The 26981-nt window shown below is 43.8% G+C and overlaps 1 long non-coding RNA gene across 1 annotated transcript; it reads left to right on the top strand.

The window, feature by feature from the left end:
• On the top strand, nt 1–26926 carry LOC115526859. The gene is made up of 2 exons (XR_004344223.1): nt 1–565; nt 22426–26926. It is a non-coding gene; the product is annotated as an uncharacterized LOC115526859 (long non-coding RNA).
• Nucleotides 26927–26981: the final 55 nt, after the last annotated feature.

Raw genomic sequence — 26981 nt, 5'->3', positions numbered from 1 at the left:
AGTAAAATTGTCATAGAGTGCCACAACACCTGCTTCGGGACTTGAGAAATTGACTTTTCCTGCAAATTACCCTGATCAGTGACCTTGTCTTGGCTACCAAAGGGTTCGGAGAAGGAGGGAAGCTGTACGTGTGGCCATGCCCCAGCCCATGATTGGTATTTAGTGCTTTGAAGTTCACAGTTATCTCTTTAATGTACAGACATATTCCGAAACAAATACCACACTACAGTCGTCAACAGGAAAACCCAACTGTCGCCTCTTAAAGAAATAACATTTGATCTCTCCTGCGGTATAGACTGCGGTATAATTCAAAAGCTCCCAATTACGATTTTCTTGAAGAAGGGGACGTTCGGTAGATTTGCCTTTTTGTCGCGAGCGACTATCTCAGGCAGGTCTCCGGGTGAGTCATCACGCACCAGTGATACGACAGAAGATAGAAATGTTCAGTCAGCACTCAGAGCCTGGGTCTTTCAAAAGTGCTTCTTGGGGAAGAAAATGCGCGATCGGCGCCTCCTGCCACACAGACATTGGATGAGATCAAAGGTCATCCCTGGAAGCTCAAGAGGTAAAATTATATTTTTATCCTTTCGCTTTGATTTTTGGCGGCTTACCGCATTTTTAAAAAAATTAATTGCTCTGTCCAGCCAACAGGTGTTAGCCCTCAAGTGCGGGCCCAGCGGCTGGCTGCTGGGCAGGAGGCTTCAAGGCCCATAATTCACCGCAACCTTGAGCTCCCTCAAATTGGTCCGGGAGAAAGTTCTGAAAGTACTTCAAGGCCAGATGACATGGGACCTGTGTCCCTGTCAAATATCAAAGAAAAACAGTTAGACTGTAAAAATGTAAACTTATAAAGCATGCACTTAATTTTGACAAGCTTTTAGTATCAAGTTGCAGATTTTAGGCAATAAGGCGGCTTAGGCTGAAATCAACCATAGGAAGCGGAACCTGAAAGCTCATTTCGAATTATATGGGGAGCCCCTGACTCATTTTTCCACATCTGTTCAGTTGAATTTAGACAGGGAGTTTGATGCACAATTTAGGGGATCAAACTCACTTTTTACCTGCGATTCTTATAATTCTCAGGAGCCAAAAGAAGATTTTTTCCTGTTCTTCATGAAGTTTCATACAGGTTAACTTGCACTTTGCCACTGATTAAAAGCCTTTTCGAACACTGTTTCGAACGCTGTCATGCTGTAAATGAAAACACAAGCTTTTCTTTTCTTTTCTTTTCTTTCTTTAACAATGGAAAGAGCAGGGCTTAATAAAATATTTGACCTCATACTGAGTCGGCTTAGAATGTCTCCAGAAAGCCTCGTTGCAACAGGGCCATCTGTGTCCTGTACACGGAAGGAAGGGAGACCACGAAAGTTATGATACAAAGAAAATCCAACCCTCATTTTTGTGATGAGTGGAGATTGGCATTGAAGGATGAGCCACAGCTTTGGTCTGGCTCTGGGTGTGCAGATGCATTGTGGGTATGTCAGCTCATTGGTTACCACTGAGTACCGATGAGGTTGGGGCTGTAAGTGAGTGTACCACAGGATCACCTCTGCTCTGTTCACCAACACATGCCGTCCCGTTTTTTATCAGTCACGGAGGACTAGATGAGTCCATGGGGGCCGGGGTGGGGGGGCGGGGGGAGAATATCGTAACCTGCCTACTAAGTGAATACTTGAACTCACACATGTCACTGGGTATGGGTGAAGGAGAGTTACCCCTGTGTGTAAAATGGCAACTTGAAAAGCAGAAACACTGATAGAACATCGATGCCACATGTCCGCCCTGGTGGCATCTCAAGTTCTCTCCTGCCTGGAAGTTCCGGGAGTCCGTGAAAGACACCACAGGAAATGCCCAGGCAAGCTCCCTTCAACCCACACACTGGGGAGTAAACTATTGAGAAGGCTCTCCAAGCTTTAAAAAAATATTCTCTGAAGGGTTAGTTGTGTTTCCTGCCGCCTCTTTCTTCCCACCCCCACTGCTCCAAAAAACATTGGCTCGGTGACCAGGCTGCTGATATCACAATATGCTTTCTCACATTGAAACGAGGCAGAACTTCAGCATGTGAATTGTATTCTCCACAACATATGGTGGAGAAAACAGACAGTGGGAAGGGACGTGATTTGTGACTGTTCACCCCAATGTGCGTTCTCTTGTGTTGCCAGAAAATGATAGACTTAAATAAATTGCTCTTTTTGGAATTTATACTCGTGCCTTATTCTCATTTTGAAAAAAATGAAAAAGAAAATCCTCACGTCCATGTAGAAATTCCCATTTATTTATGTGGTTCCCTGGCCTGCCCCCCTCCTCCCCCTGACTTCCTTACCCCAGCAGAGCCGAAGGCATTCTTGGATATGGAGACTGCATATCCTTTGCAGTCGAGATGAACAAGAAAAGGGGATGAGCTGAAAGAGGAGGGGAAGCAATTAGTGTGGAATCCTAAACTCCAGATTCTTCTCAGAAATTTTTACGGCTTTTCTTGGGCAGCTGAGGAGAGACTGGCTTTACTTAGAGAAACTATTAAGCCTGGTGCGAATTAATTTTTGTGAGTCCACGTTTTCCGTTTTAATTTTGTCAGTTGCGGCGCCCATTGTTGAGAAAAAATTAGTACCTTTAACGCTGTCTAAACATAAATCTCATCTTCAATCTGTTAACATTCAGCTGTGGCGAGAATAATTAGACGAAGTGTTTTTTAAGTATTATTTACAAATATGCTGGCAAAGGCATGATTTAAAGAGGCATTTTCTTTAATGGATTTAAAGACAGGCAAACGAAATTAATCAAGAGAGTCTTGCCATTCTTAATTTTATGGTTTGTTGCTGGGGAAACAGCAGCCTGCCATGGTGCTGATAGAGAGCAGCCCTACGCGAGCGCATCACATGCCCTACAGAGAAGGAAGAGGCAAATGAGGCCACCATAAGATTTAGAATGCCTGAAGATCACAGAGACAGGCTGGGAATGATCCAGGGTCACAGTGGACCAGACATAGAGTCACATATATAACCCTGCTTGTAGATAAAGAAGTGAGGGGGTGGACAGACAGAAGATACAAGGCTGTAAAACTGCGAGTTGGGGAGAAAACACGGGTGGGCAGTTCTGTTTTCTACCAAAAAGAGAGCTGGGCCAAGGTTTGAGGTATATCCAAGCAGAGCCACAAAATTTACAATAGGGTTGGAAACCCACAGACACGAGGAGGAACAGCAGTGGGGATACAGAGATACAGGGTACTGGCCGATTTAGGCTCCTGCAGGCCACGGCAAGCCGTGCAGCCTGGCTCCGTACAGGGGAGCCTATGCCAGCATGGTGTCAGAACTTGGGCAGATGGCACGATGACCACTGGGGCCAGTCGGGTCAGTTTCTTCACCCTGATGTCCTGGGTGGGCCCAGCCTCTCTTTCCAGTCAGTCCCACGCGCCTCCTCTCTTGGTTTCGATGCTCCAGCCGACCTGGATTGGTCCCTGTCTCTCCCCAAATCCTATGTTTTCTAACTGGCTAGATAGAGCACCTGTTCACCCGTCTCCAAAGGTACAAATCCTTTCCATGCATTTATTTAGTATATTCCGTGGCAGCCATTCATCTCATTTTAGAGATAAAGATAGTAAAGCACAGGGATATTACATCATTTCTCCCAAATCACGTCAGTGAAATCAGCCAGAATTCAAACCCCGCCGGTCAGATTCTAGAGTTCAAGCTCTAGTCAAAGCAACTTTACCATGTAAGAAATTTCAATGAAACGTTTTCAACCTGTCTTCTAACAGAGGGTGAGATACTCCGGGCCAATATCTGGATATCGACCTTACCTTTCCTTTTAGTTGGCGAGCTGTTTCCTCTGTCCCATTGCTAATTTTCTCTCTTGCTTGCTGTAGTGGGCCAAATAGTGTTCCCCCGTGATAGTCATGTCCCATCTGGAACCTTGGAATGTGATCTTATTTAGGAAAAAGATCTTTGCAGATATAATTAGGTAAACTAAGATGAAGTCATATTCGATCAGGGATCAGTCCTTGAATCCAATGACTGATGTCTTTGCAAAAAGAGTAAGGTGAGACCCAGGGAAAATTCCACATGACAGTGGAGGCAAAGACTTGATGCGGCTACAATCTGGTGAAAGCCAACGACTGTAGGGAGCCACCGGAAGCTAGTGGGGGACAGGAAATGGTTCCTTCTAGAGCCTTGAGAGCAAGGGCAGCTCAGTTGCCCCCTGGTCTCTGACTTCTGGCCTCTTCAACGGTGAGAGAATAATTTCTGTTGCTTGTGGCATTTGGTTATGGCAGTTCTGGGAAATCAGCACTCTCGCTTTTTAACTCTGTTACCCCATTGGATCATGGTTAGGTGCCTTAATCTTTGTTTCTTTTTGTTTTTCCCCCAGAGAGATGAGACAAAAATGTATATAAGTAAAATTAAATTTCTTTGACAGTTTTAGAAGAAAGTGGCTAAAGATACCTTTCCCTCAACGTAGGAAGTTCTGGCTTAAAACACGGAGCGTGTGGCCTATGTGAAAAACCACTCTAGAAAAGGCTAGGGTGGGACGTGGTCGCCAAAACTGGGTGCCGCAAGAGGCCAACATGACGGCTGATGGGGAGGGTGAGACGTGCATTTGAAGAGCACACAATGGTTTCAAGTAGCCCTAACCTGAAAGTTACAGGCACAGTTGCCCCCAGATCCAGACTGATCTGTCAACCAGTCGCCTCTCAGAAGGGCAACCCCACACGGGGCTCTCCTGTGGGTGTGCCCGCCAGGGTTAGGGGGTAGCTCTCGTTTGACTCAGTCTGAGATTTGTAAACTCCATTCTCGTCTCCTCCCCTTGGTGGGCTGTGAGTTTTCCCTGGGCAACGTGCCTTTGTCACTTACCTCTTCGGCACTTAGCGTGATTCTTCCTATTCTCCCCATGAGTAAAGTTGGTTGAATCAAATATCTGAGAGTAAAAAAAGAAAGACGCTCCTCTCTGTCCCGAGAAATACTTAATGTATTTAAGATGGAGGACATTTAGGATGGTTATCATGGTCTCCTAATACCTCTGGGCCGGGGCTGTGAGTCTGATCAAAGATTTCAGTACGAATGCTAACACCTAACCACGCGCCTTAAAAATGTTATTACCCAGGATGCCTGGGTGGCTCAGTGGGTTAAACATCCAACTCTTGATTTCGGCTCAGGTCATGATTCACCGTTCATGAGATCGAGCTCCACATCAGTGCACAGTCTGCTTGGGATTCTGTCTCTCTGTCTCTCTCTGTCTCTGTCTCTCTCTCTCTCTCTCTCTCTGCCCCTTCGCCATTCGTGCCTGTTCACAGGCTCTCTCAGAATATATAAATAAACATTTTTAAAAAATGTTATCACCCAACTGCTTATATCAAACCAATCCACAATTTTGGGGTTTTTTCCCCCAAAGAAATTGGATAAAATTACTTTGAATTTTTTTATATCAAACTATCCACTATTGACTGGAGGATAAATCAGTTGATATGGAAATATTCATATCATGAATTACTATTTTTCAAGCAAGTTCACATGCACAGTCTCCTCTGATCTGAACCAAAGCTCTGTAAAGTAAGTGAAGTGGCTATTAGTCCATTCTAAAGAAGAAAAAACAGAGCCAGAAAGAGCAAATGAACTAGAGTCGGGGAATAGACTCCTCACGGGGCTTTACTCCGGAAATTACCTTAGTCACTGTCCATTAGACCCCAGAACAGGAATCTGACGCTTTAAACCTATGGTCTGATAGGTCCGGCGAGGACCAGGACAACCAAGGATGTGAGCTCACATACCATGAAGCATCAGAAGGTGGAGTTGTGGAGTGGATTCAGAACACTAACCAGACAGGTGGCAGGCCCCAAAACCCCTCTGGTCTCCACAGCCGGACTCGTAAAGTGAAAGATTTGCAACATCTGGTCTCATAGCGTGTTCCTCGTTCTGAATGCTGAGGCCAACCCCACCAGCCTCTTTCTCATCCTGTGTAGATTTTGCACTTGGGTGTTTTAGTTTGTTTTTAACCATGTGAATTTCTTCCTTTTCTCCCTCAAGAACAGGCAGCTAATGTACCAAACACACACGTGCAACAAAATTTTATAGTTTTGAGTGAATGTAGCATTCAAATTGTGAGATATTTCTTTTTTGTGTGTGAGTTGAAGAAAATGATCGTTTCGGTTCTGCATCATAAATTGGATGTAGGAGCATGATTCAGCACAGGGACACAGAGCATGGTCAGAGGATGTTAACTAATGGCTTTGTGATTGTATTAGGGAGTCCCCAGGGTTGACAAAACTTTAACTTGGCCGAATTTGGATTTTAGACATTTACTTGCCCATATTAATTGTAAACAGATCAAGAGGATGCAAATTAATTATTCCCTCGCAGAGGTTTGTTGTTTAAACCAAAAAGGAATAGTTCTTTCTCAATAAATGACCTGTCGCCACTTTACCCAGGTCTCTCCTTCGCAATTCATCTTGGGCTCCAATGCTGGATCCGTCTTTCTAATGCCTTTCCTTCCTCGTGTTACTCTTTCCCCCCCCCCCATGACATTTACGAGCTCTCCTTCCTGGCCAAAGAAAGTCCCAGTCTCACCTGTCCTACCTCTTGGGTCCCCCTTCCCCCTATGTCCCTTTATAAGCATTCCTTGGCAGAGGGTGCTGAAGGCATGTCTATTCATTGTCCTTCAAAAAAAAAAAAAAGGTGGAGACCCACCCTAGGGCCTTTCCTTCCTTCTCTTCTTTGGCTGAAATCTCTTCTCCCTCTACATCTTAAACTTATTTCCCAGGCCAACCCAGCCCAAAAATAACAGAAGCAGTTACCTGTCTGTACCATTCACTTAGCACCTTCTCATTTTCTCATCTCCAGGGCTGGTCTCCTCAGTCAGATAGGAAACTCCCTGAGGACAGAGACTGAGTCTTCTTGTCCCCAGAGATTGCCTCGGACAGAAGTAAGAGGCAACAGATAAACCCTGACAAGAAACAGGACAGGTCAGCCAGACCCTGACCTACTTGGGAAAATGGCCTCTCCTCATTATACTGCCTTGGATCTGTTAGTGAACCGTTGTTGATGATCTCAGTAGAGTCGGTGTTATCATCTGCCAGATCTCAATTCCTTGTTCTCAAACACTTCCTTTTTTATTATGGTTTTATAAAAGGTATCTCGTCCTTCATTGTATTGCCTTATTTCACCCTCGTCTTCAGTAGTTCCACATTTGATTCTCTTAAATCTGCACGCAGCAATCTGATTAAACAGAGACATTCCCTATGCCGTATCCCCAAGAGAAAGCTCCATGGCCACTTCCTCCTTGCTCTCTGCCTCTTGCAGAACTATGTAGGCAGATGGTACAGATTCAAACTCGCGAAATGTTTCCATCATGTGAGATTCTTTGGTGCCCCCCCCCAAATTCTCAGCTGCAGTGTGCTTTGTAATCCGGGATCAGAACGGGTACCATCTCATTTCATCATTACACATTCCTCCAAAGGGTTCCATGTTTCAGAGTGCGGCACACGCAAAGGCAGGTAGAAGAAACACTGCAGGATTGGGCCTCCATTGCACAGAAGGAATCTGAAATTCAAAGAAGATGCCATTTCTCCAGCTTGGGTCCAGATGAGGATTCAGAATATAACTCAAGACTTTCAAAAGATGATTCATGAGTTGGAGGAGTTATGGTGTGGGATTTTTGAAGGGGGTGGAGAAGTAGTAAATTCCCATTCTCTCACTGATTCCAAACAAGTCTTCTCATGGCTGGAACCTGGAAGCATTAGAGCAGGTAAAATATTCTCCATTTAGATGATAGGGAAGAAAGCCTTCTGAAAAGATTAGTTCACATAATTTTCTATAAAAGAATTATTTATCTCACAAAAGGAAACAAACAATCCAATTGGTTCATATAAATCTTATAAATCTTTGGTGAGTCCTGGGTTTTTTCTGATTTTTATACTACCATTTCCCTTTCTATAAAACTGGGATAATAGTATTTGCCTTACCCCTTTTATAGGGTTCCCAGCAGGATCAAATAGGATAAAAGATAAGAAAGTACTGAGAGTGTATAAAGAAGTCTAAATATAAGGGAGCGTTGTTTTTATTCAGTGAAGGTTTTGGATAGTCTTAATGATTGAATATTTCTTTAGAAGAACTTGTTGACTACTTATCTCTAGGTTTTACATCTAAGTTTGCTTTGTTTACCTACTCTGCAGTATATACTTTTGAAATTATTATTTTTTAATAAAAATATTTATTTTCTTTAAAAATACAGTAAGTGAGAACTTCAGCTTCTGGGAAGATGAAGTAGAGGTACTTTTCCCCATCCTTCCCTCTGAATATAGCTAAAGATCTTGGATATGACATATAAAACAAGCGTAAGGCAACTCTGAATGGCAGAGAGAATAAGGCAGATGCACTGGGAACCACAGGACGTAAAGAACAGCACAGCGATGAGTCCCCTGAATTTCCTTTTTGCTTCATATACCCTAAATGAGGTGCTGGGGAAGCTGGTAACCTGGAAATGCCAACATGCAGACCAAAGAGCCCCAACAAAAAGCTTGCTCTCTCTAGTCAAAGGTCAAAGAAGGGGCAGTCTAGCAAGAAAGAAAACTTCACTCAAACTGGCAAAATGATGATACTGGTAGACTGATAGATATGTATATATAATGTAATACCGGAGCAACCACTTTAAAAGCTCTAGAAAGAGAAGACACCACAAATAAATCAAAATTGAATTCTTAAAAATGTTTATGGGGATCACAAGAGGTCAGGAAAAATAAAACAAGAAATGAAAATAGAAAGCACAAACAAAAGAAAATGACAAGCTGAAGACCTAACATATCAATGATAATTTTAAATGCAAATGATTTAAGTACATCAATTACAAACACAGAGAATGAAAAAGTGGATTGGAAAATATGATCCGAGTATAGTCTGTCTACAAGAAACTCACTTCAAATTTAAAATGATAGGCTAGGTGAAAATAAAAAGATTGAAAAAGATGCAAATATTAGTCAAAGACAAACAAGACTTCACAAAGAAAAAAGTGACCAGTGACAAAGACAGACATTATGTAGTGATGAAAGGGTCAATCCAGAAGTGCTAACCATGTATGCACCTCATAACAGAGCTATAAAATATATGAAGCAAAAACTGATAGAACTGAAAAAATAAATAGACAAGTCCACAATAATAGTCGGATACAAGCATCTCTGTCAATAATTGATAAAACATCTGGACAAAAAAACAGCAAGTCTATAGAATAACTCAACAACATTTCAACCATTAAGATCTAATCAATATTTAGAAAATTTCTACTCAACAATAGTAGAAAACCCATTCTTTTCAAGTGCCCATGGAACATATACCAAGATAGATCATATCCTGGGCCGAAACAAACCTCAACAAATTTAAAAGAATTTAAATCAGACAAAGGGTGTTCTGTGACCACAATGAATTCAAACTAGAAATCAATAACAAAAAGATAAGAAAAAAAACCTTCAAACACTGAGAAACCAAACAACATACTTCTAAATAACCCATGGGTCAAGGGAAAAGTCTTATGGGAAATCAATAAACACATTGAATTAAATAAAATGAAAATACAGCATATCAAAATTTGTGGGACACACATGAAGTAGTCCGAGAGGGAAATTTATAGTACTAAATGCATATATTAGAAAAGAGAAAAGTTTCATATCAATAATCTAAGCCCCCACCTCAAGACCCTAGAAGGATAAAATAAACTAAAAGAAAGCAAATAATAAAAACATGACCAGAAATCAGTGAAACTGAAACAGAAAAATGATAGACAAAATCAATGAAACTAAGATCTGGTTGTTTAAAAAATTAAAATTGGCAAACCTGTACGAAGACTGAAAAAAAGAGAAAAACAAAAATGACAAATATCAAGACTGGAATATCAATATAGACACCAAAAACATCAAAAAAAATAATAAAGCAATACAGTAAAATCTTGGATTGCAAGTAACCTGTTCTGCGAATGTTCTTCAAGACAAGCAAACATTTCTAATAAATTTTAACTTGATAAACGAGTGATGTCTTGCAATACAAGTAGTAAGTAACACCGAATGTCACATGATCACAACCTAGCCAATGGTTCTTGAAATTTGCTTTGATTTACAAGTGCTTTGGATTACAAGCATTTTCCCCCAGAATGAATTATGACTGTAAACCAAGGTTTTACTGTACAAAAAACAAAACGAAACAACAAAAAAAAACCTGTATACATAAATTTAACAATTTAGATGAAATGTAGCAATTAATGGGGGAACAAAGGAAACTACCACAACTAACCCAATATAAAATAGATAATTTAAATAGCCCTATAAGAATTAAGAAAATTGAGTTTATAATTTTTTAAAAATCCAAAAAGAAATGTCCAGGCCCAGATGGTTTTTCTGGAGAATTCTACCAAAAGTTTCAAAATTAACATGAATTCTACACAATAAAATTGTAATAAATAATAGGAGAGGAGGGAACATGTCCCAATTTATTTTATAAACTTAATATAATTACCTTGAAACCAAAACCAGAGAAATATAGTACCAAAAATAGAAAACTATAGACCAATATTCTTTATGAGTAGAGATTCAAAGGTCCTTAACAAAATATTGGCATGTAGAGTTTAGCAATATATAAAAATAATTATATATCATGATTAAGTGGAACTTATTTTAGGGATGCAAGTCTGAGTCAGTATTTGAAAATTCACTGTAATCTGTGATAATGACAGGTTAAACAAGAAAAATCACTTGACCACATCAACTGATGCAGAAAAAGCATTTGACTAAATTCAACACCCACTCATGATAAAAAAAAAAAACTCTTATAAAAATAAGAATAAAGAGAATTTTCTCAATTTGATAAAGAGCATCTACCAAAAACCTACAACTAATATTCTATTTAATGGTGAAGAACTGAATGCTTTCCCCCTAAGATATCCACTCTTACTGCTCTTTGCAACATAATACTGGAATTTCTAGCCAGTGTGATAAGGCAAGAAAAAGAAATAAAAAGCATACAGATCAGAAGGAAAAATAAAACTGCCCCTATTTACCGATGATATGATGCTCTATGTAGAAAGTTCCAAGAAATCTAAAATAACAAAACAAAACAAACACACACACACACACACACACACACACACACACACATACACACACAAACCCTCCTAGGACTGATAAGTGAGTTCAGTACAGTTACAGGATATAAGATACGTATGCAAACATCAACCGTATTTCTATACACTAGCAATGAACACAACAACAAAATTAACGACACAATACCATTTATTTATTTATTACTGTTTCAAAAAATAAAATCCTTAAGTGGAAAGCTAACAAAATATGTACAGGACTTGTAAGCTGAAAATTATACAACACTGGTGAAAGAAACCAATTAAGGTCTAAATAAATGGAGAGACATACTTTATTCATAAATTGCAAGACCCACAATCTCAAGGATGCAAATTCTACCCAAATTTATGGGCAGATTTAACATAATTCACATCAAAATTTCAGCAAATTTTTGTGTAGATATAGGCAAGATCATCCTAAAATTTATTGACAAAGAGACTTTGATAGTTCAAACAAATTTTAAAAAGAAAAAAGAATAGGAAGGATCAGTCTACTTCAAGATTTATTATATAGCTATAATAATCAAGACTATGTGGCAGTGGCACAGTGATAGACCAGTAGAACAGAATAGAAAACCCAGAAACAGACCCACACAAATATACCCAACTGATGTTTTGCAAAAGCAATTCAATGGGTGAAAGATAGCCATTTCAACAAATTGGTGCTATAGCAATTGAGCATCCATAGTGAGGAAAGTAAATCTTGACCTAAGTCTCATACTTTTCCTAATAATGAACTCAAAAGAGATCACTAACTTAAATGTAAAAGGTACAACTAAAACTTCCAGGAGAAAAATAGAGAAAAAAATAGAGAAACTAGGGGCTAGTCAAAGAGTTAGATTTGATGACAAAAATCACATACCACAAAGGAAAATCTGATAAATTGCACTTTACAAAGGTTTAAAACTTTTGCTGTGGAACCAACTCCATTAAGAGAATGAACAGACAAGCTGCAGAATGGGAGAAATTATTTGCAAACCACACAACTCACAAAGGACTAGTATCTAGGATATACAAGACTCTCAAAACTCAAGAGTGGGAAAGCAAAGAATCCAATTTAAAAATGGGCAAGGGGCACTTGGCTGGCTCTGTCGATGGAGCATATGACTCTCGATCTTGGGGCTGTGAGTTCAAGTCCCAGGTTGGGCATAGACATTATTTAAAAGTAAAATCTTTTTTTAAAAAAAATGTGCAAAAGACATAAAAATTTCACTGAAAGAATACACAGATGTCAGGGGCAGCTGGGTGGCTCAGTCAGTTGACCATCCAACTTTGGATTTCAGCTCCGGTCATAATCCCAGCGTCGTGGAACCGAACTCCATCCAGGTCAGGCTCTGCACTGAGTGAAACCTGCTTAAGATTTGTGCTCTCTTCCTCTGCCTCTCTGCCCCCTCCCCCACTCATGCTTTCTCTCTCTCTAAAAAAAAAATACACAGATGGCAAATAAGTACGTGAAAAGATGTTCAACATCATTAACCGTTGGAGAAATTCCAACTAAAACCATGCACTGTTACTACATACCCACCCAAACAGTAAAATTAAAATAATAAGAACAGCAAATGCTGGAGATGATGTAGAAAAAACTGGGTCACACGTGTATTGCTAATGAGAATGTAAAATGGTATAGCGACTCCAAAACATTGCTTGTCAGTTTCTTAAAAAATTAAACACGCAATTACTATACCACCCAGCAGTTGTGCTCCTGGGCATTTATCTTGGAGAAATGAAAACTTATGTTGACACACAACCTATGAGCTCAGGTTTATAGTAGCTATATTTGTAATAACCTAAACTGGAAACAGCCCAGGCGTTTCCCACAGGTGAACAATTAAACTCTGGTCCACCCATACTATGGGATATTACTCAGGAATAAAAAGGAAGGAACTCCTAATACACATAACTATCTGAATAAATATTTTGAGAATTATGCTAAATTAAAAAGATCCAGTCCCAAAAGATTACATACGTACATCTTTCCATTTATGTTACATTCCTGAACGACAAAATAACAAATATGGAGAACAGATTACTGGTTGCCATGGATTAAGGAGGATCGGGATGACAGGGAAAGTGGATATAGTTATAAAAAGGCAACGTGAGGCATCCTTGCAGTGAGAGAAATGTCCTGTGTCTTGACTTTATCGATGTCTCCTGTTTATGATATTGTACTACAGTCTTACAAGATGCTGTCATTGGGAGAAACAGGGTAATGGATACAAGAAATCTGTGCTGTTTTGCAACTCTTTGAATCCATAATTTCTCAAAATAAAAAGTTTAATTTTTTAAAAAAAATCCATAAAAAAATCTGACTGGATTTTAGCTCAGGTCACGATCTTGCAGTTCGTGAAATCAAGCCCTACATCGGACTCTACACTGACAGTGAGGAACCTGCTTGTGATTCTCTCTCTCTCTCTCTCTCTCTCTCTCTCTCTCTGCCCCTCCCCCACTCACATATGTGCAGGCTCTCTCTCTCTCTTTCAAAATACATAAACTTTAAATTTTTTTTTTCAACGTTTATTTATTTTTGGGACAGAGAGAGACAGAGCATGAGTGGGGGAGGGGCAGAGGGAGAGGGAGACACAGAATCGGAAACAGGCTCCAGGCTCTGAGCCATCAGCCCAGAGCCTGACGCGGGGCTCGAACTCCCGGACCGTGAGATCGTGACCTGGCTGAAGTCGGACGCTTAACGGACTGCGCCACCCAGGCGCCCCTCAAAATACATAAACTTTAAAAAAAACCACTTTTACTCTTACTGTTTATTAATAGAAATTGTTCCCCATGCATATCAGCCAGTTGTCTCTCCTGGATTTAGGGAGCAAATTTTAGAGTTTTGTTTCTCAACAAGGTTTCACTTCCGTTACCATAACATGTCTAACTTTTCTGCTTTAGACAGCAAGTCAAACACCGATCTGTCTTCTTCCTGTCTGGAGATATATTTTTGGTGAAACAATATGAACTAAGAGATTTCTTTTGGTTTTAAATCAGAAAAATATTAACTTCTATCATGGATTTTCCTTTTCAGGCTATAGCAGTTTACCCTGTAATCTTTCAGCGCAAAAGGGCACGTCATAACATTCAGGCAACATTTTCCATTCAAACACATGGAAAGATCCCATGGCATAAAGGCGCTGAGAAAACAATGTCCTGAGATCAGCAGTCCTCAGTCAAAACTCATTGATTAATTCAACAAATTCTCATCTATGTGACAAGGGGCCAGATCCTGGACGAGACTCTGAGAACTCAAGAGCATAGCAAGGCAGATATGGTCCCCAATCTCCTGGAGCATACAACTGGTGGGGAGACCAACATCAACCAGTCAATCACATGAGTAAATGTAAAATCACAACTGTAGAAAGGCCTCCAAAGAAAGGCACACCACGCCATGCACTGTGCGCTATGCCCCAAGTCTGGGGCGGTGGGAGGGGGATTTAGAGAAAGCCTCCCTCAGGCATGGCCATCATACTGAGGTATGAAGAATGAATACACATTCCAGACGATGAGACCAACCTGTGCAAAGGTCCTGGGACAGGGGGAAGCAGGGCAACTTGGGGCAGCCAGAGAGCAGAAAATGGGAAAGAGAAGGGTGAAAGGCAAAGCCACTGGGATGCCTCCGGAAGGACTTCAGTCTTTTCTAAGAGCAATAAGAAGCCACCGACGTGTTCTATGTAGAGGGGTGACATGCTCAGATCGTCACTGTAAGATGAATGCCCTGGCTGTAATATAGAGCATACCCTGGGAGAAGGAAAAGTGGAAAGGGGAGATCAGTTGGGAGGCCACTGCAGCAGATAAAGAATACGGTAGTAAGGCAACAATTGGAGATGTTTTTAAGAAATATGTGTCAAGGAAAGCAGACAAGTTTGGTATAGCATACTGGAAATACAAGCAGAGGGAATCATGGAAGGCGACTCTTGGGTTTTTGGGTTGTGCCGTAAGATAGAAGATTGTATTTTTGACTAAGATAGGGGACCCTGGAAGATGGCCCGCTTTGGGGGAAAGAGCCTGAGTTTTGTCTTATTCCTGTTGAGTTGAAGGTCTCCTGGGAGACAGCAAGCACAGAGGTCAAGGAGCAGCTCGGAGTGGAAGGGAACTCCCGACCGAAGATATAGTGTGCAAATGGCCTGCGGCGGGGCTTGGTGTGGATAAGATGATCCGAGCAGCGGTGAGAAGGGAGAAGACCTCAGCCTGAGCCCTAGGCAACGTCAGCATTTAACATTCTGGAAAAGGAGGGGCCTGGGCAGTGAGAAGAGTGGTTGTAGAGACAGGAAGAACACTGGAAAGGTGCCCTCCCAGAGGACGAAGGAACAGTGTGCAAAAGGCGTGTGACCCACTGGTCCCATAAAATGAGGACTGAAAAGAAGTCCCCTTAATTATAAACCTAACACTCACTGGTGACTTCAGCAAAGCAGACTGGTGGGACCAGAAGCCAGATTGGAGGAAACAAGGAGCAAGTTCAAGTGGAGGACCCAGAGATGAATTAATTTCGAGAAGTTGGTTACTGAGATCATGAGAAAGACAGGAGTGTGGCCGCTGGGGGAGGGGAGATTGAGGACCAAGGAAAGATTCTTTATCTTCTGTGAGATTTGAGCAGATTTGAAAGCCAATAGGAAGGATCCATTTGAGAAATGTCAAGTTTGTGGGGGGGATGGGGCAGTCAGTTAACAGTGGAGGTTCCTGGAGAGGCCAGGAGGGGGTGGGATGGGAAACACACGTGTAGGATTTGGTCTTGTGGGGGTGGGGGGCAGAGAGGGGGGGGGAGAGAGAGAGAATCCCAATCAGGCTCCATGCTGTCAACACGGAGCCCGACAGGAGGCTCAAACTCATGAATCGTGAGATCATGACCAGAGCCGAAATCAAGAGTTGGACATTTGTCCCACTGAACCACCCGGCTCCCCTACGAGTTGGTCTTGAACAAGAGAGGAGGCGAGAATAGAGAACAGGTTGTACATCCAGAGGGTGAGAAATGGGGGATTCTCAGCTGAAGGTGTCCAAATTTTCTGTGAAGCAGGAGGAAATGTGGCACGGAGGGCTGAGGGGTATTTGCTGTCGGGGAATTTGCAATCCCACCCAAGCGACTTCCCCCTTCAGCTACTGTCGGGACACAGAAGCCACCCCAGCTCTTCAAACGGGGCAGATTTAACGCAAAGAAGTGTTAATAACACAAAAACGGTATTAATTCAGCAAATGAAAGGTTTAAAAAGACAACTTTAAGACATCACGGAGGAAGCTGCTGCAGAAGGCAATCACCCCCACCCCCATCCCAGGGCTGGTGGGACAAAGGGAAGAGGTTCGATCAGGAAAATTTGGATGCTTCCAAGAGAGGACAGGTGGGGTGGGACCCAGGCCTCTGAGGAGGAAGCCCTGGGCAAAATGCGTGTCCCTAAGGGGCACCGTGAGCCTAGCACTGCCAGGGTTAGGAAAATGGTGAACTCGATTCAGCCACTGCCTCAGAGAGGAACTTCGGGGGAGCTGCAGAGGAGAGCAGTGAGGTCTGGCGAGGCTGACGGAAGCAGGAAGCCGGAGTTAGGACCACGTCTGTCCTTCCGCCTCCTCCCCCCTGGAGCCAGCCCTGCTGGCAGAGCTTCAGAAGGAGCCGCTGACAAGTTCAGGAATGGGCTGGGCCGAACCCAGCCCAGGGTCCCACCTTGAGTATCAAAGAGGAGACGCAGAGCTGAGAGTTCTGGAATTCCAAGGAGTTCCTAGATGGGCTTTAATTTATGTCCGTTTTCTGCCTTGTCAGTGAGATCATGCTGGGCATACGATAGGTGCTCAATAAACAGGCACGGAGTTGACAGGGGGACCCCATTTCTGAAGACAAACCTTCTGGCGTTTAGACCCTGCCATGCTGACTTAGGAGGGAGCCAGATGCCCAGTGGGGATGCCAAACGTGTGGTCCTCACTAACTGATCCCCCACTTCATTTTCACCTGTATGGAGATGGGGCTGGGAGGGGTCTTTTCTTTTTCTTAATGCTTTTTTTAAATATTAACTTGAGAGCTATCCCCACCGGATGAAATTTGATGTATTCAGCAAAGTAGAAAGAAATATATATATTTTTTTTTTAATTTTTTTTTCCAACGTTTATTTATTTTTGGGACAGAGAGAGACAGAGCATGAACGGGGGAGGGGCAGAGAGAGAGGGAGACACAGAATCGGAAACAGGCTCCAGGCTCTGAGCCATCAGCCCAGAGCCCGACGCGGGGCTCGAACTCACGGACCTCGAGATCGTGACCTGGCTGAAGTCGGACGCTTAACCGACTGCGCCACCCAGGCGCCCCAGAAATATATTTTTAAAAAACGTTTTAAGTGTATTTATTTATTTAGAGAGGTAGAGAGAGGACACAAGCGGGGGAGGAACAGAGAGAGAGGGAGAGAGAGAGAATCCCAAGCAGGGTTCGCACTGTCAGCACAGAGCCCAATACGAAAAGCCATGAGATCACGACCCGAGCCAAAATCAAGAGTCAGATGTTTAACTCACTGAGCCACCCAGATGCCCCGAAAGAAATATATATATATTTTTAATGTTTATTTATTTTTGAGGGAGACAGAGCACGAACAGGGGAGGGGCAGAGAGAGAGGGAGACACAGAATCAGAAGCAGGCTCCAGGCTCCGAACTGGCAGCACAAAGCCCGACCTGGGGCTCGAACCCACAAACTGCGAGATCATGACCTGAGCCGAAGTCAGACGCTTGACCGACTGAGCCACCCAGGTGCCCCAAGAAATATATTTTTGAAACCACCCAGTATTCTACTACTGAAAGACAAATTTTGGTAATGATTATTTCTATAGTCTTCCTGACTTTTTATGCATACTTTGTTTTAATGTTATACCATTATAGCCATGTAAGTACAAAACTTAATGTTCTGATTGGTTTTTTTCACTTTATCCTATGTGACAAACATCTTCCCTCCATAAACATAGTTTTTATTGTCTATGCACTATTCACCTGACCATGCTCTAATGATAGAGCATTCGGTGATACCTGCTTCCTCGTTCCAGTATATGCTTCAATATACATCCTGTGCCTAACAGCTTTTCTGTACTCAATTGTTTCCCTAAAAAAAAAAAAAAAAGAAAAAAAAAAAAAAAGAAAAGTGACTCGGCAGTCATTACTGAATCGAAGGGTATAATTTAAGAAAAAGTGGGGGGGGCCTGGGTGGCTCAGTTGGCTAGGCGTCCAACGTCAGCTCAGGTCATGATCTCCCGGTTTGTGAGTTCAAGCCCCGCATCGGGCTCTGTGCTGACAGCTCAGAGCCCGGAGCCTGCTTTGAATTCTGTGCCTCTCTCTCTTTCTGCCCCTCCCCTGTTCACACTCTGTCCTTCCCTTTCTCTCAAAAATAAATAAACATTAAAAACAATTATAAAAAAAAAAAGTGTGGCAGTCTTGGCATTGGAAAATGCCGTTAAGAACCACAGCTGAATTCGGACCCAACTAGCTGTATGTGATTGTGTGTGGAGGCCCTGAGAGCCCAAGACAGCAGGGAATTTCACTCTTGCTTCTTGGTCAGGGAGAAAGACAAGCTAGTGTCTGAGCCTCACGTACAGAAACCTAGAGACAGGGCTGGGAGTTGTGCTTTGGCAGGATTTGAACTCGTGTCTGCAGCGTGCGGAGCATCGTGGGGAACATAATGGCGGCCGCTGGCCTTGCCACTTTGCGGCCATGTGGAACCAGCACCCTTGTCGAGAAATGCATTTTGTCGCTCACCGTGGGTCTTGGCAGCGGGGGTGGTGGTGAACCGTCCCTTCTGTGTGACTTCCTGGGGAAGAGGCAGGAAGAACTATCTGTGACTGTTTGTGAATGTGGTCATTCGAGAACCTTCTGGGGATGACGGCCTCACGGAGCCAGGGATGTGTGGTTTATTCATTAACGTAGAGTCATGTACCCTCCCAAGCTGGTGAAGCCTGAGAAAATCAGGGCTGATGCTTTTCTTTTATTAAATTATCATCACCAGATATTCATTGTACAATGTGTATTGTAAAATTGGGTAATGTAATGTGTATTGTGAAATGTGGAAACTGGTTTCCTAAAACTCCTTTTAAAACGGTCTCCCTGAGACGGGCAGAGGAAGGGAGACACGGAGAGTTAAAACCAATTGGGAACCTCTTTTGACTTTTTTTTTGGCGGGGGGGGGGGGGGGCAGGGGTTGTGGGACACCCTCATGAGAAAACACAGCAAACGTGTAGACAAGAAAGCCAGAGTAATTTCAACCTTACATCGAAGTGATTAAAAACAGGACGGAGGTAGATTCTGCTCAAGTCCACGAGGGAGAAACTCCATCCACCAGCCTTAGAAGCCATTCAAAGGAACTTTCTAGCAAGAGAAAACACGGAGGGTATTTGCTGCCTCCCTTTCTCCTGGGAGCCCCCGGATTCTTCAGGGGACCCCTGGGCCCTTTCCTAAACCTGCACAGGCGATCGGGAATGCAATTTGGCCAGAAAGACCCTCGACAAATGCTTACCCGGTCGCTGAGTGGGGATTCCCGTTGGAGTTTCTGCCGAACAAAATGACTTGAAAATGATCCAGTCAATGACAAAGCACTGTTGGCAAATGGAGCCCTTGCAAGTCCGCTGGAAACGGACTCTTCCTCCTCGGAGACGAACCCTGGCCACCTGGGTCAATAATTATGGAGTTGCTGACTGGAAGGAACTTCGCCGGGGTCACCAGGCCCGTTCCCATGCACCGCGGTGGGATCCCGTTCATTACTCTAAACAACCTGTAATAAAGAGGTCCCTCCTCTCGCCCAGAATAGCTCCAGGGATGGAAATTCCACTTTCTTTGGCAGTTCATTCACTGTTTAACTTGTTCTCTTGTTCTCTACAATCCCTGTGGTTTTGTTTTCTTGTTTTTTTGTTTTGTTTTGTTTTGTTTTGTTTTACTTCTTCAAGCTCTGAGCCCATGTTTTCCCTCCTGTAACTCAAGCCACGGGAAGCGATTCCTCCGATAACACCTTCTCACCCGTTGGGAGAGGGCTGGGGGCCCTGTCTCCTGTTGTCTTCCTAAGACGCAACACCCGCTCAGGCTCGCCACAGTTCTGTCTTCCAAATCCGAGTGGCTTTCTTTTGTTGGTTGGGGGTTTTCTCCGCCCCTTAGCCAAACTCTCCAAAGCTGCTGCATTTTTTTTTTTTTTAATGTGCATTGATTTATTTTTGAGAGATAGAGAGCAAGTTGGGGAGGAGCAGGAGAGAGAAAGAGAGAGAGAGAATCTCAAGCAGACTCCACCCTGCCAGCGCAGAGCCCGATGCGGGGTTCGAACCCACAAACCGTGAGGTCGTGACCTGAGCTGAAATCGGGAGTCGGCAGCTGAGCTGACGGAGCCCCCCAGGCGCCCCTCTAAAGCTGCTGCATCTTTTTATTTATTTTTTTTTTAATTTTTTTTTCAATGTTTTTTATTTTATTTTTGGGACAGAGAGAGACAGAGCATGAACAGGGGAGGAGCAGAGAGAGAGGGAGACACAGAATCGGAAACAGGCTCCAGGCTCTGAGCCATCAGCCCAGAGCCTGACGCGGGGCTCGAACTCACGGACCGCGAGATCGTGACCTGGCTGAAGTCGGACGCTTAACCGACTGCATCACCCAGGCGCCCCTGCTGCATCTTTTTAAAAAAACAGCTGACAAAAGCATTTGCTGGGGTGGGGGTGGGGGCACAGGGATGCTTCAGATTCTTGGCCTTCGACCCTCAGGACGTTTTCGTGCAAGCCTTGAAAGTGTAAGTGCAGGGAAGGGTTTCAGGTGGAATTCTCACGAAAACGATTTCTCTGTGTGGATAGTCAAGGGATTCTCAAGACGATTTCACGATTCAGTATCGATCAAAACACAAATGTGGAAGACACTGCCAAGTGTTCCCACTTGCTTCGGAAAGAGGGCCCAACCCCGAGGCTGCTCATTTCCTCCCTGCAGCTCTCTCCTTTGCTCCCCCTTCCTGTTCTGCAGCCCTCCTCTCAGCTCCCCTGGGTGCCCCACCCACCCACACATCCACAGCTGCCCTTGGGTAAACCCCAGGCTTCTTTTGAAGTTCAGCTGTTTCCATCCAGGCAGCTGGAGGACAGGCTGAGGGAGGCGTCCCCCTCAGCCCCCTCCTGGCCGGTCAGGGCCCCAACGTGCACTCGGGGGACCTCAGAGCTAATCTGAGCCTCGTCCCATCTTCGCCAGCATCAGCTCCCGAGGCAGGAGGCGTGACTTCGCCTTGCCTCTGCTGCCCCTTCCAGGCACCCGGTCCTGAAGAGCTGGGTTTTTTTTGTTCCCAGAAAATGTGGGGAAGGGGTGATTTCAACTGATCGCATTTCAACTGATTTCATAGACTGATTTCAACTGATCGCAGTCCCATTTTTATAAGGTGAGGAGTTGAGATCAATGATCTTAGTTGTGATAAAGGTCAGGGCCCATTCAAAACCTCCCCTTCCTTTGGGAAGACTGCCCCCCACCCCAACACAACCCTCGTCCACTCTGACCTGTCTCCTCAGGGCCTTTGTTTCTCAGTGTGAGGTCTGTGGACCCCCAGCACCTGGAAACTTGGTAAAAATGCAAATTCTCTGGCCCACTCCAGACTCGGCAAATCAGCATCTCTGGGGCTGGGGCCCGGTATCGGCATCTTTAACCACCTCCTGAGGTGCTCTTTGGCCCAGAACCACCGCTCGGAGCTGAGAGTGTGGGGGGGTCTTGGGCATTTCCCTCATGCTACTCTTCCTTCTACTTGTCTGTCACTCTGTGTCTCCTCCCCCTCCCCCTAAGGTGAGTCTCCAGGACAAGGGGTAGCCCGCCCATGTCTCGGAATCCCCTACCGACTGAGTCACCCCGATGTAGCACGCCGGGCACAGTGAGGCCTGCGGTGCAAGCAGCCTAGCACTTTCCACAGGGACGTCGCTCAGGTGCTCGGTGAACTAGTGTTGATGAATCAGCTTCCGGTAGGTCCATCCGCTTTCAAAGGACAGCTGCCGCGCAAGCACATCACACAAAAGAGTGGCCACGACTCTCCGTCCCGGAGCTCTCATTATGGGCCAGCGCTGTTCTGCCCAGGACTTGGGGTGGGCACGGCCCTCGCTTCCCGGGTGACCGGGAAGGCTTACACGGCATGGTGCGCGTGAAGTGCTCAGAAAGGCACCTTGACTGTGGAACGCTCTCCCTATGTTAGCCTCTGCTGCTGCTGTGACCGTGAAGATGGTGATGGGGAGGAGGAGGAGGAGGACAGTGGGGAGCACCCCTCAACAGAGTGTTTAGAGAACATAATTCGAGGTCTTCACGCGGGTGTGCCTGCCTGATGGAGCCGGAGCCTCTAATCAGGACTCGGCCTCCTTCAGAGGTGCTGTCTTATCCCTTTGCTCCTGTAGGACCTCGGAGGGACCAGGAAGGGGCGTGCAGGGCCACGCACCCACAGACGGAAAGGCGACCGACGTCACGTCTGTCCCTACCAGGAACACCACTCTCCCCACACCTGTCCCCACATCGGTGGGTACTGTCTCATTTCCTCACCAAGCGGCCAACTGGTTCCGCACCCCGGTCCCAGCTCCTGGGCCCCCGCCCTCCACTGGCCGGTAGCTAATGAAGGCAAAAGTTGTGAATCTCCTCTAGAATGTCATTTTCTCACAGAGGCATGCAAACAGTGTCAAAGTTCCGAAGAGTGCATCTCTCTAGGTAGAATTCCAGTAGGTATGCCCTTATATTTTTTAAATATAAATGTTAACTTTGTACATCACTTTCCAAGTACTGGATGAGGCTTACTGTAGGACACCCACAACAGACCTTTAAGAATCAAAGGCAAAAGAGTAAGAACTTACGGTGGTCGGGAGCTGGGGAGGGAATGTGGGAAGGGATGCGACTCCTCCCTTGCCGGGGCCACGTGGTCGGTGTAGCTAAGCGTTCCACTGAACCCCACCCTTCCCAGTAAATGGAACAACTTATTTGGGAAGGAGACCTACTCCCTCGATTCCCAAACACATAGCCATTGTCTCCCGGCAGAGGTGGCGTGGAGAGTTTTAATAAGGCAGGAGGCAGGGTGAAATCGATAGCTTGCACCTCCGAGTTTAGGCTCGAGCCCTGCTCGGTGTCGGCAGATGGTGCTGGAGAAACAGGATTCCCCTGGAATCTGTCTGTTTTCGGAGCCGTGCTCTCTGCCATGAGGCCGGACAGGAAAGTGCTGTAGACACACACGGGCAGCTTGTGTGGACGGGGGACAAGGTCTCACCCGAAATAGAACGAGGACAGCAGATTCCTCCCTGGAGAGAGTGTCTGTGTGTGTGTGTGTGTGTGTGTGTGTGTGTGCGTGTGCGTGCGCCGCACTCCTCTTCAGCGTGTTTTTTTTCTGTGATTAAAACAAGAGGTGATTTCAATTCTGAAAACGACCCGAGCCCCCACTGTGAACCTGGCCGTGGCCCTGGGTGAAAGCCACGGTCACCATGGCGGTGCTGTCTTCTCCCCTGCAGACATCCAGGACAAAGAAGACACACAACTTAGGAAGGTGAGATGCCTTTTAAAATTTAGACAAAATCTTAGAGGGTTTATTTCCTTGATCTCTAGACCTACATCCATTAACCCACAGTCGAAGACAATCAGTGCTACTGTCTGGGAAGGCAGCTCAAATGGGTCGAAACTGCCATTGTATATCCAGGAAAGATAGAGACACAGCACAGGTTTTTTTTTTGTGTGTGTTTTTTTTTTTTTTAATGCCCGTTTCCAGGGAACCAGCTACTGCTGAATGCAGCCTGATAGAAATTCAAGATAAAACTCTCATGGATTCGGCTGAACCATAAAGTGCCACTTAACAGACGATTTGCACAGTCTATGAACTGCTTGGATTTGCTGAACTTCTTTTTTCACCATTCTAAACTCCATCTCATCAAACTAGTATTTTTTAACTCTACAGAGCAGCATTTAAAATGATAAATTTCAGGGAGGAGGGAAGAGAGAAGGCGTTTCATGAATAACTGGGACCAGACAACAGCCGGGGAGACGTCTGACTTTCTTATGAAGAATCCAAACCCTGAACCGTGACTTATCCTGGGTCTGTCTGATCCTCCTCGTTCTCCTAGGACCTCTCACTACTCTGATACCCTTGCAAATTTCCTGGTTGCTTTTCCAGGCCTCATTGTGAATATCCACCGTCCTTCAACAGGACTCTCTGTCTCTTTGAACACTTATGATATACATGGACTTTACTTTCTGGCTCTTGTCTATCAAAAAAAAAAAAAAAGATTTATCTTTCAGGGGTTGTTTTCTTATCTTCTGTTGCTTAAACAATCATCTTCTGTATTGTTGAGAAAAACCCAAAGCTGTCAGCTTTCCTGGACTCAGCTCTCTAGCAAACTCACCCCCCCCCCAACTCCCATCTGCTTATAATTTAATGCTCTGTATGTTTTAATCATTTCATTAGGCATGTCTTTATTTTGAAATGCAACTAATTCCTCAGTTCAAACAAACAGCCAGTAACTCTAAAATGAGACCATTCTTTTCTTTTGGTTAGAGGCTGGCTTAGAAGCAATATCACACCTATTTTGAGATGGTTTGAAAAGACTCAAATGCTCATTTTTAAAAAATCATTGCTTCTTAAAAGTGGAGAGAATCTCAGAGATTCTTTTAGTATCTCCACAGGTGTGGAGCTAACTTTTGAAGGAGTCGTCTCACATCCTCCTGAACACTTTGTGATGAAGCCAGTATTATTATTAAAGCCCGTCAGCAAACAGACCAAAAAAAAAAAAAAAATTATGCCTTGAGATATCTCATTCCTATACTTGGTGACAAAGGACACAAGAGAGAACTGACCCCACTGTACAGCTTGTATATTTTATTAATGTATTTTCTTTACAGGAGTTTACAATTTATTAAGGCAAGGGGGATTATGTTTTGCTAGCAGGGGGAAGTGAATTTACAAAGTGCTTCGTATGTTTTTGTTTTTGTTTTTGTTTTCTGTCCCTGACATGCAGATTTATTCAACATCATCAAGATGTTGAATCAATCCATCAAGAAATGGAGTTGCCGGAATTCCGGCATATATTTCCCTTTAAATATAATTCATATTATAATTTCATATTATATCAATGGCCCAACTGTACAACATGGAATTGGTGTCTTTCTTTGCTGATACTCGTATTAATATCTGGCAATAAAATGTTCTTTCAACATTTCAGAAGCGCAAGTAACATTTTGCATCCAACAGGCATTTAATAAACGTGTGTTGAAGCATTGGGAGATAAATGGGTAGGATACACATCGACATTTAACATTTATGTCTTAATTCAGCTGTGAGTGCCAATGTTTATTAACGTTGCTGTATAACAAATACAACCGTGTGCTTTCTGATATAGTCTCTTCCGGTGGGGATTTCTTCTACTTCCAAAACAGAAGTCAGAACCATTTAAATTTCTACATAAAGGTTGAAATGATAATAAGAATCCAGGAGTGAAGTTGTCTTAGAGGAGTTGTTTTAGGACACGTTGGCGAGTTATTGACAGATGGGAAGCCAAGTGTGGCTGATACAAATGGTTGTCAGACGCCATCTAGTGGCGATATGTGAAACTGTGCTCATTCCATAGGAAAGGCTTTTGGAGCAAGCTCGTCGGCTCTAAATTTCAGCGCCTATCGGGCCACCAATGTACATCTGTCCATCTTTAAGGCTTTCAGCTAAGGGGAAACACTGAAGAAAGCATGCCAAATTATCTTCCAAGATCTCTGTGTCCTTGGGGATAACTAAGAAGTAACTAGTGGGGGAAACTGTTTCTTTCTGGATGCTGACAAGCAAAAGCGGAAAGCAATTTGGAGAAAACTTTGCCTGCAACAAACGTGGTGTAAACCAAGGTGAGTAGCATGACATTCCCCGCTACATTTTCCCCACGGGACCTTTCACTGCGTACAGAAATCCATGATCTGGCCATGACTTCTACAACCCACAGGACTTGCTTACCACTGCCGAATTTGCACGGGGCGGGGGGAGAGTCTGTGGCAGGTGCCTAGTTTTATCCAGCATTTGATGCTACTTCATAAGACGTCTTAATTCTTACACATGTGCACAATCGCGACGTTTTGCACTGGGTTACAATGTCACATTTCACAGTTACCAACAATCTGATATTCAACGGTCTAAGGTAGGTCTGTTACAGTAAAAGAGGTAAGAAATCCAAGTCAGTAGTGGAAAATAAATGTCTCCAGCTTGCAGTTTGCATTGTCAATTAGTCTAAAGTACAGTGAACACTTTGAGTTCTTCTTCCAGTATATCCACGTTAAATGTCCCCAAGACAAGTCAGAGTGAGACAATAAGTCATTTAGGTGTAAATTGTGCAAAAAAAAAAAAAATTAACTAAATAAGCAGTGTATGTGTATAGTGGAATGGTTGGCAGAGAATTCAATATTTGAGAGTAAAATCAAGACAAAGTGTTTAGGAATCTCCCAGAGCAAGTAATTTTGCTTGTCTAGATTTCCACCTTAGCAAGTTTACAGGGCTTGAAAAACGCTGCTTTCAGAGCAATGTGAACGGCTTTTTAAGACCATCAAATACAAAATGATTTAGTCTATCAGTTCCAAAATTGAAAATACTACAGGATCATTTCCCCTGCATGTTAAGGTCAATTTCCACCATAAATACATGCTTTCGGTGTACAAGGCTCAGCCTAAAATGTATTTGCATTTGCCTTTTGAACTATCGTCCTGATCTCTACGTTGTGATAAAGCTTCAGCCACAGCTCAAACATTTATTTTCACTTTGTCAAGGGGCTATTTATTTTAAGGGAAACATTGAATGATTTAAGGTACGTATCATTTGTTTTTAGAAAAGACTGTGAACGAGGAGCAACCTGAAAAACCGGATTGTTACACAGATGAAGTCACCAATCAAAAAAAAAATCCTGAAATGGCTCATTGCTTTGGTACACTATCCTTAATTAAAAATCCATTGTCT

This window comes from Lynx canadensis, chromosome D2, assembly GCF_007474595.2.
Source record: "Lynx canadensis isolate LIC74 chromosome D2, mLynCan4.pri.v2, whole genome shotgun sequence".
Taxonomy (NCBI): domain Eukaryota; kingdom Metazoa; phylum Chordata; class Mammalia; order Carnivora; family Felidae; genus Lynx; species Lynx canadensis.
This window is presented reverse-complemented; position numbering and strand designations above follow the sequence as displayed.